The sequence below is a fragment of the Suricata suricatta genome, chromosome 1 (genome assembly GCF_006229205.1).
Source record: "Suricata suricatta isolate VVHF042 chromosome 1, meerkat_22Aug2017_6uvM2_HiC, whole genome shotgun sequence".
Taxonomy (NCBI): domain Eukaryota; kingdom Metazoa; phylum Chordata; class Mammalia; order Carnivora; family Herpestidae; genus Suricata; species Suricata suricatta.
The window spans coordinates 20,279,060-20,289,966 of NC_043700.1; the positions used below are offsets into that span (position 1 = coordinate 20,279,060).

At 38.5% G+C, this 10,907-nt stretch overlaps 1 pseudogene; it reads left to right on the forward strand.

Moving 5' to 3' along the window:
* Nucleotides 1–206: 206 nt before the first annotated feature.
* LOC115300486 lies at nt 207–5,330 on the forward strand (annotated as a pseudogene).
* The last annotated feature ends 5,577 nt before the right edge of the window (nt 5,331–10,907 follow it).

The following is a 10,907-nucleotide window of genomic DNA, read 5'->3' on the forward strand; positions in this document are numbered from 1 at the left end:
GCTAACAGGGAAAAGCTCAGCGTGAATCTCAAACCCACAAGCTGTAAGATCGTGACCTGAACCAGAGTTAGATGCTCAACTGACCGGGCCACCCAGATGCCCCAAAACAATCATTTTTTAAAAACAAGGGCTAAAGACCAGTATTTACAGGTGCAAAGGCCTTTGCTATTTTGCTACTGGTAATACATGCCAAAAGAGTGCTACAAATGAGGGGCTGTCCCTGGCCACCTGAGAAAACGAGTCCCCGTGAAGACGGACAAGCTCAGAACCTCTTCTCTAAAGCAGAGGACATGACCCAGGATGGTGATGCTTGTTGCAGCATCTTAAGTCTTACTACTGGGAGAAACCATCTCTATATTTTGCAAGTGGGGTATTAGGTTTTGGTTAGAGCGGGTGTTTTCTTCACAAACTTTTAGTGAGAAGGTGGAAATGGCTCAGGAATTTCAGTATTTATTCAGACATGATCATAGGAAAGACACAAAATCCAGTATGATATGGGAGCTCTTGATTAGATCTTGGTGGTCTTGGAAGTTAAAAAAAAGTCCCTGGGTAGATTTGAAAGTAATATTAGTTGATTACCTTCTGTGTGGGAAGTACTAAGATATATGCAAAGGTGAACTCTATTGATAGTGCCTTTTTAAAAAATTATCAAGTAGAACACATAATTTAGGAATGTAAATAATTCTAGACTAAAAACTCTTTGAGGGCATTGTACATGGCTTGGTCAAAGGTTTTCCTCCTAAATTCATGTATTGCCTCATTGATAGAAGTAAATAGTTAATAAAAGTTTGCTAAATTAGCAATACAAAATTGCCTGCTATAGATAAATTCAATTATAAAAATACATATACTGTGCTCTGGGGCACAGTGTGGAAACAGATTTCAGACCAGGTGGACATGGTGACCTTGAGCTGGGCCTCACAAAATGAGTAGGACTTGTAGAGAAGGGAAGATGCTGAATGACAAGGAAACACAGAAGACTGTGGACTGGCATGAACAGGAATGGGGATCAGTGAAGGAAGCAATGAGAGGATAAAGAAGGTAGATCCCATCTACATCATAGGTGCTTTTGGCCTGGTCTTTATTCTTCAGACAATATGCAGCTTTTGAAGCTCTGAGAGGACATATCAAGATTATCAGGTTGAAATGGAGAAGGAAACCCTGGAGACAGGAAAAGGAATCTGGATCTTCGACCTGGTCTCCCTGATTCCAATAGTGATGATTTACATCGGATAATAACATTATATATTAAGAAAACTTGAGTGGACAGGACTGGGAAAATTGTAACCCTCATGATATAACACTGTCTTCATTTTTTAGGCAGGGCTTGCTTACATTATTTTTATGTAAAACAATGTAATAAGCACTATGAACAGCAAACCCAAACTAAACAAATGGTCCTCTCCAACCACCTGGCACTCCTCCTTTTCTCCAATTGATTTCTGTGGCAAGCCACTTCCTTATTTTCTTTTTATATGGTTTTATTTCATTTATATATGCCTCTCAAAAAGCATGGACTTTTAAAAGTGATCTTTAACTTTCTAGAAAAGTATTATGTATGTATTATTTGGGGGTTCATGGCTCTCATTTAATTATTTTGCTAAGACCTTTGAAATACTTTAAAATGCAATTTCCTTTTGCATTTTTAATTATTTTTCTTTTGGTTGTGATGAACTCGGTAGTGACCTAGTAGTATTTTAATTCATTCATTCATTTGCCAAGTTTAGTTTGTTGTCACTTAGACAAATTCATAAGAAGGCTGAGTCCAAACAGTTTCATCTGTCATAGCCATGAAATAGTTAAAACTGTTAAATTCAACCTTAACTTAATTGGAATGGCTTTGATATCATCAGATAAATATCAGTTATGAAATATAAACATAGCTTTTTTGGCTATGCACAGTAGGACATTTCTTCAGATGTACCATAGTGAGATCATTTTAGCAAAATATCATAAATTTCATGAATTTGTAGTTATCATCCCCCTAATCAGAATATGCATTAAATCCATGCTAAAGTAGTAAATATTGGATGTGCCAGTTACAGATATATATAAAGATGATAACTCTGGGTGATGCTTAATCTCTCAGATCAAGAAATGCTGAGTAGAGGAATTTTGTCATATTTGACTATTCAACATTTTTTTGGATATTACCCTAGGAAAAAAGTCCTGAACCAGATGAATTGTTTTTTAGTTATTCACCAACTCTAGGAAAAATTTGGGATTTGATAAACAGAAAAAATTTAATTGCCTAATTTCACAAGAATGTTTACAATTTGACATGCTTTTTTTCCAAAATTAAGTCACATCATAATGATATTTTTCTAGATATTTGTGTCTTTCCTGGAGTATGTCTTTCTTTACTCCCTGATAATTTTCCAAAATTAGGGGGACCAGCTAATCCCAGTTTGCCCAGGCTTTCCAGTTTTAACACTGAAAGCCCTGCATCCCAGTAAGGTCCGTGCCCATAAATGCTTTGTCAGGCACCTAGAATTATATATAGTTAGGTCATGTCATGTATCACTAATACACACTCTTCCAGTGATTTCAGATATATTAGATTCTCATTTACATTTTAATACAACATTTGTACTATTTCAAATTAATAATTTGTATTATGTTTGAAAACTCTAAAATATAAATATTTAAAATACATCCTTTTAACTAATTTGAATTATAGAATATTTATAAAGTCATTTTTATTTCTTTTAAGTGTATATAGTAATTTGAACTAGAAAGAATTTCTCATTATACTTTAATGAAGAAATGGGAATGATTTGTAACTGGTATTTCCATTGTTTGTATGCATTGCATGAAAATAATTTGTTTTAGCAATACTTAGATTTAAAGAGCTTCATGTTCTAATTTTCTTTCTCTAAAAGGGCTTAGAAAAACTTGTTCTGAGAGGAAATAGAGTGTTGTACTTTCAAGCATGTCTTCTGACATCAAAATCTGGGAGTACAAAGCCTGACTCTTCCACATACTAAACTATGTGCTCAGGGCAAGTTGCTTAAGCTCATGGAGACAGTTTTTAGATCTTCACATGATCTAATAATTAGTACCACCTACTGTTCTTTGTCCACTGCCCTCTCCATCTCATGCCCTGGATCCCTCACTCTGCTGGCTGCTCACTGCCCTCCTGTTGCTGCTCTCTGTTGTCAGCACTGCACACTATGACACACTTCCCAGTTGCACTTGCCCTGGGATGCTGGGTACCTGGTCCTTCAGGCGGGCCCCATTGGCTCCCAGCATGATGGTAATCACATGGTCATAGGACTGCCAGAAAAAAAAAAAAGAATAGTGGTACACCTTGAGAAGCTGGATACAGCATGTGATAATTTGGGCAATCCTGGCCATTTCATCATGATTTTCAGTCAAGGCTTTCAGACTGTGTTGAATGACTATAATGGGTTTGCCTTTTTTAAGTATAAAGAAGAGGGCAGCAAGGTAACCAGTTGTCATGGACTCTGGGTCTGGAGTTCTCTCTTGTCCAGCAAGAGAGCAGATGCAGGATTGAATTGCAAAAGAGGCTAATGTCTGGCAGGAGACAAGAGCCCCAAGAAGGGTCCTTGCCCCATTTTTATTAGAATCAGAAGGGGTACAAGTGTGATGGATGTGCACAAAGAGACAGTGAAACTGCAAACATTAACTCATGGGTGTGAGGGGAAGAGGGCTTTGAAGATGTGCACTGTTAGAGGTTTGGGTCAATACAAAATAAAGTCCTGGTGCCTGGCAGATGGTTGTTTAAGGCAGGCATGAGGCACTAAGTCTATGTATCTAAACTTGCCTAGAGGACAATAAAGACAGAGCATGCTACCTCAGGGTCAACAAAGCACCTTTCCTTTGCTAATTAACTCCGCTCTGGGCAAATTCATCCCACTGTATCTATAGGCCTATTTACCCATTTACCTATTTTGTCCTTCCTTCCTGTGAAAGCAGCTTTTTGCTATTGTACTAAGTTGGGGGGCATTTCCATTCTGAACACCAAATCTTGTTTACCTAATTTTGGATGTTTTTATCCTGAGGCTTCCTATTCCTATATGCCTTGTTAACCCATGGGTGCAAGCTAAGTGAATTCCTAAGATTATTCTCCACAACTAGTTACTACCAAGAGACCACACCTGGATGGATGCATAATGTGCTAAGCGGGAAGTGGGCTTGTTTTCCTGAAACTAAAGTGAAAACTACTTCTGAGAAGGTGAACATGAACACAGAACACCAAGAAGGTCTCCAGGGATAACTATTCTAATTCTAATAGGCTCTACAAATATAACCAAGGCTATGTGAAAGTGATCCATGCCATTCAGAAGTCTTAAATAATTTTTTTAATGTTTATTTTTTTGAGACAGAGAAAGACAGAGCTCAGAGGAGGAGGAGGAGAGAGAGGGAGACACAGGATCTGGGCTTCAGGCTCTGAGCTGTCAGCACAGAGTCTGACTCAGGGCTTGAACCCACAAACCATGAGATCATGATCTGAGTCAAAGTTGGATGCTTAACTGAATGAGCCACCCAGGGGCCCCCAGAGGTCTTGGACTGTAACCACATACATGGAATATGAGACTCTTACCCTAAGATAGAGGATTAGGAGAGGTGGAAACCACAGCCAGAGAATCTCACCACTGACTGTTGAAATACATGAGATGATTTTACATTTGCCAGCATCTTGGGACTAGAGGAATGTCCATGGTATCAATTTTGTTCCTCCTGTTAGAAATCCAACATATTATGGAAGCTGCTACTCATTTGCTTCCGCGGGTATGCTGGAAGCAAGAATCCATATACTAACCAACAATACTCAGTCCTCAATCTTGAGTCCTCAAGAGGTTTTCTCTTACAGCCAGTATGCTCAACGCTGTGAAGGTAGGCCATCCCTCCTCACAGGAAAATATGCCCAAGATTTTGGGCTGGTAGAAGAGCCATGCTTCCCCTACACAGGCACTGATTTTCCATGCAAACCGAACTTGCTTCTATTGCTACTCCTTTGAGCACCACTATGTGGCAGGCTGCTCTGGGGGCTGCAATGCGCTGACCAGTCATGGCCCCATGGCAGTTACTTTTGAAATCTATGATGACTTCCTCCACCAGCACAAGGGGATCCATCTACTACTACACTGATCTGAGAGACCCTTTCAACCCCTTTGCGCTGACTAATCATGCTGTTTTGCTGGTGGTCTATGGCTCTGACAGCCTCTGGGATGGATTGCTGGATTATTAAAAACAGTTGGGGCCCTAGCTGGGGTGAAGATGGTTACTTCCAGATCCACAGAGGAACCGACGAGTGTGCAGTTGAAAGCATAGCAGTGGCAGCCACTCCAATTCTTAAATTGTAGGATATATCTATCCCAGCATCTCATTCTGACCACCATCAGTCATGAAAGGGAAGACTGGAGACTTTCATAGCAGCAATTTCAGAATATTACACATAGATTCCTATGAAGATTTTTGCCTTTAACATTAAAACTGCCTTTGATTTGAGTATACCTTCCCATTGACCACTGGCCTGCTTTATGGCAATGTGGTAACAAAATGTTAGTCATTTGTAATTCGAAAATGCTATATTTTTAAAAAGTCTTTTTGAGAACACAGACTTATTTTTAAATTGTAAAAATCACAAGAAAATATGACAATGTGTATTAAATTTTTAAAAAGTGAAATAATTTTTTAATGTTTATGTATTTTTGAGAGAAAGAGAGAGACAGAGCATGAGTAGGCGAGGGACACACACACACACACACACACACACACACACACACACACACAGAATCTGAGGGAGGCTCCAGGCTGTCAACATAGAAACCAACATGGGGCTCGAACTCATGACCATGAGATCCTGACCTGAGCCCAAGTTGGACACTTAATGGACTGAGCCACCCAGGTACCACATAAGTTTAAAATTTTTTTTTTAAGGTTTGGAGCTTCCTGGGTGGCTCAGTCAGTTAAACATCTGACCTCAGCTCAGGTTGTGATCTTGTAGTCCATGAGTTTGAGTCCTGTGTTGGGCTTTGTTGCTGACAGCTCAGAGCCTGGAGACTGCTTCAGATTCTGTGCCTTCCTTTCTTTCTGCCCCTCCCCCATTCATACTCTGTCTCTCAAAAATGAATAGATGTTAAAAAAATTAAAGGTTTTTAAAGGTTTTATTTATTTTGAGACAGAGAGAGAGCATGAGTGGGGGAGGGACAGAGAGAGAGGTAAAGAGAGTGAATCCTAAGTAGACTCTGCACTGTCGGCATAGAGCTCGATCTCATGAGCAGTGAGATCATGACCTGAGCTGAAATCAAGAGTCAGATGCGTAACTGACTGAGCCACCCAGGCACCCCTTTAAAAAGATTTTTTTGTAAAAAAAATGAATACCATTTAGATAGTTTGTTATAAAGACTAAACAAAATAATGTAAGGTAGTCATGTATTATAGTGTCTGATACTTTGAGGTTTTCAATATTTTGACTATAAGTAGCTATACAGTAAGTTGAGCCCAGATCTGTGCTGTGGCAACATCTGCCTTTTTATTTATTTATTTATTTATTTATTTATTTATTTATTTATTCTGTAATGGGAATCAAGATTTTAAAATTAATTTTTGGTGTGTGTGTCTGTGTATTTGATGGCCTCATCACTGAGGAACTCCAAAACATATTTGATGAAAGAATTATAACATCTCTGGCCATTTGCCCTTTTAATTGAGCACTCAGGTAGCAATGGGGCAGCTACATTGAGGTAGATTATTTCTTCTATAATTCATTGTCCTCAGTCAGATTTTTCTCGGGATATGGGGCTAGCATCAATAAATTGACTGTGTTTGCTCATGTTCACTCTCTTATTGTAGATATGTTTTCCTGAAGTAAATGTTCAGTTTTTAATTGGTTTCAGGATGATTTAATCAGTATTTATGCTCTGGTCATAAAGAACACTCTGTGATAGGCTTGCCATCTGTTCAAGATAAAAATGAAATCCCCTTTGAAGAAGTGGGCAGTTGATAGAAAGATTTTAATGAATGTTTAATGTTATTGTATCTGTGCAAGGGGCTTATGGTGACAGTAACATAAATGTGTAAGCCTAAGGGCTCAATCTTTAGTGTTTCAGTTTCTATTAAGCCTCTGTTGGAAAATTGTATTTTGAATCTCTGAAGTTGGATACCGAAGTGATAGAGGGTAGATTTACTGCAGTAAAATGTTTGCTCCAGTCAAGTTCGGTTCTGAATCTCTGCTCACTCCTGCCTGGTCACTGCCTTCCAGTAGAATGGGTCTGTTCATTCCGAAGTGGTGTTCTCCTTCAGGAACCGATATTCTTGATACTTTATGGATTTTAGGAAATACTTTCATCTGCTTAGAATCTAAACTGTGTTTAGATCTTACTACTCTAACACACAGTAGTGTTTTGTTGTTGTTGCTGATATACATCCTAAACATATTTCTTTCATGTTTCAATGACCTTGCTTCTCTTTCCTGGTTTTTTGTTTCTAAAACATGGCCCCATTATAGTATTGTGCACATCTTCTCAGATCGTTGGTGTCTCTTCAAATTGAAGCACATAGTCCTAGAAAACTCAGTAAGAGGTCTAGCCAGGGAACAATTTTCTAATTTAAGATGGTCACTGCATACTGTTTGGTTTCCCCTTGGACTTGTGATTGAAGTTGTTACAAGGGTATTATAAAAGAAAAAGGAAGAGGAAAGCTTTCCCCCAAATGTGATATCATGAAGTCTATAAACCTGACCTGCAATGTGAAAATTTAGTGTATTTTCTTCCATATAAAATGCTATTTGGCACAGTATATGTTTCCCAGTGTCATGTTGCTATAGAATAGTTGCCTCTTTGCCAGAAGCTATTTTTCAGTTTTCTCAATATCTGCAGGTGGTAAGTATGCTTCAGAATTCAGAGAAGAACTGTGTGCTCACAGGGATTTGTGGAAGTTCTTGACAAAAAGATAGCCTTATTTTGGAATACTTGTGCATAATCAAGACATGTGCTAGGTTTCTTGCTATCAGGCACAGTTTAATCCATCCTAATTAGTCATGGTGGTTATCATTACAAGTTAGACAACAAAAATTTTCTGGCATATGTTTTACATTGTAATTATTATATTTTCTTGTAAGTCTATAATTTACATGTGAAAGAAAGTAAAGAATCAGGAGAAATTGTGCTAATGTAAATGCTAGGACATAGTAGCATGTACATACTTATGACAATGGCCTTGAGAATTGAAGATAAGTCAACTAGGGTATACAAATTAGGGTACTTTTGGCTGTGAGTGATAACATGTCATACTACACTCAGTTTTGGTAATAGAGACTTATAATTGCACATGAAAAGAAATTCAGTGACACACAGTTCCAGGGTTGATCTAAGGTTCAGTGGTATCAGGGCTCTGCATATTCCTTTTTTCCAGGGAAGAAATTCTGTCCCACATGGGCCTGGTAGACTTTCCTCTATAGCTCACTGTTGAAAGCAGGATAAGGTGACTACAGCCAAGCCATTCTCTGACAGGCACCCGGAAGGGGCAGGGAGAACTGTGTGATATGTTGGGAACAATCATGACTAGGTTCTTGGAGCTGTGCCCATGTGCTGAGCATGCTGCCACCTCCACAAAACTAGAGCTTCTTTATCAAGGAAGGTTGGGATGGAGTGGACCTGGCTGCTGGGGACAACAAATCGTTTTTGTTACACAGACCAATCAAAAGCATGAGTAGAAACAGTAAATTGTTGTAGGGACTGGGTCACTCAATCAGTTAAGCTTCCGACTTCAGCTCAGGTCATGATCTCATGGTTTGTGGGTTTGAGTCCTGAGTCAGGCTCTGTGCTGACAGCTTGGAGCCTGGAGCCTGCTTCAGATTCTGTGTCTTCCAATCTCTCTCTGCCCTTCCCTCGTTCACACTCTGTCTCTCTCTCTCTCTCTCTCAAAATTAAACAAAACATGGGGCACCTGGGTGGCTCAGTTGGTTAAGCATCTGACTTTGGCTCAGGTCATGACCTCACAGTATGTGATTTTGAGCCCTGTGCTGGCCTCTGTGCTGACAGCTCAGAGCCTGGATCCTGCTTCGGAAATCTTGTGTCCCTCTCTCTGTGCCCCTTCCCTGCTCGTGCTGTCTCTCTTTCTCAAAAATAAAAACATAACAAAATTTAAAAAATAAACAAAACATTTTTTTAAATTAAAAAAAAACAGTAAATGGCCATCTCTGACTCTCTTACATATTCTGTTTTCAAATCCAAAGGCATGCTTAGTTAGCAAACAAGTTTGTCAGCTGGATGGGAGTGGCTTTAAATAATTATTTTCTACTATCTTTGTGATAAAAAGTGTTGAGCTTCCCCTGGTTCCCCTAAGGTTCTCTTTGGACATCTATACTTGGTACCATCAGTTGAAATCTGTCTTCTCGGGTAAAATTGTGTTGCAGATGCTCAGTATATATGCCATTGGTGCAGTTTTGATACAAGCAGGGCTCAGGAATTTTTGGTAGCATTTGCTTAATCATCCAGACTGAAATTGGTTCATCTTTGGTGCATTAATTTGTCTCACATGGTGGGAAATGAAGAGAATTCTTCAACTCTTAAGAGGGCCATGCTGTCCTCAAAACACTTTGCATTTGTAGAAAACCCAGTAACATTTTCTATTTGAGTCATAAAATTTTAAACATCCTTGGCATGGGTAGTCATAAACATGCATTTCATCCTTTTTTTGAAGAAACTATATTAAACATTGGGTGATGTGGCATATTTCATTTTAAAAACAAAATCTCATACAGTATGGCAACATTATATAATCACAAAAGCACAGGCTTTGAAGCCAGACAGTTTGGGTGTGAATTCTAACTCAGTTATGAGATTTTGAGGAGGTTGTGCCTCAGCTTTCATATCCATAAAATAGGAACATTACCTACCTCAGGGTTATTATGGGAATTAAGTTATTATTTCGGTGTTATTCAAATAGCATCTAGTACACAGTACATAATGCTTATGTGTCAAAAAGTACAGATATGCCTTGCATTATATGTGTAGGCTTTCTTTAATAAATACAGTAGAAGAATTTTAAAAATTTAAGAAAATGTCATTCTCTAAATATGGCATTCCTGTGGCATGTACCATTTTTGACTCCTGCATGCCTATGTACAAGCAATTCTTCAATAAAATTTCAGTGAGTCTCAATATTATATTATTTTTTCTCCATGTAAGTCTATTGTAGGTAACAATAATGTCTTAACAGTGAAGCAGATAATACATTATATATATACCACTCTATAATGCTGATGATAAGGGTACAATATCCTGTAATGTGCATTAGAGTCCAAATTGGTGAATCCATTATCAACACACTGTGTAGACAAATGAAGTGTATACACATACACACACACACACACCATATACAACCCTGTGTTGTGAGGAATAATTGAATAATTATGTTACTTAAAAATGAAATGTTTTGGGGGCACCTAGGTGGCTCAATCGGTTAATTGTTCAACTCTTGGTTTCAACTCAGGTCATAATCTCATGGTTCACAAGTTCAAGCCCCACATCAGGCTCTACAGAAAGTATGGAGCCTGCTTGGGGTTCTCTCTCTCTCTCTCTCTCTCTCTCTCTCTCTCTCTAAATAAATAAATAAATAAATAAATAAATAAATAAATAAATAAAGAATTTTTAAAAAATGAAGTGTTTTGGGGCACCTATGTGGCTCATTCAGTTAAGGGTTGGAGTCTTGATTTCAGCTCAGGTCATAATCTCACAGTTCATGAATTTGAACTCCCACTCAGGCTCTATGCTGACAGTGTGGAGTCTGGTTGGGATTCTCTCTCTTTAATCCTCCCTCACTTGCTCACACACTCTCTCAAAATAAATAATTAGCTTAAGAAAAATGAAGTGTTTTAATGTTCAGTAAGATGTGGACATGGACTAGCCATGGAGAGGCAGACAGGTGTAGGAAAG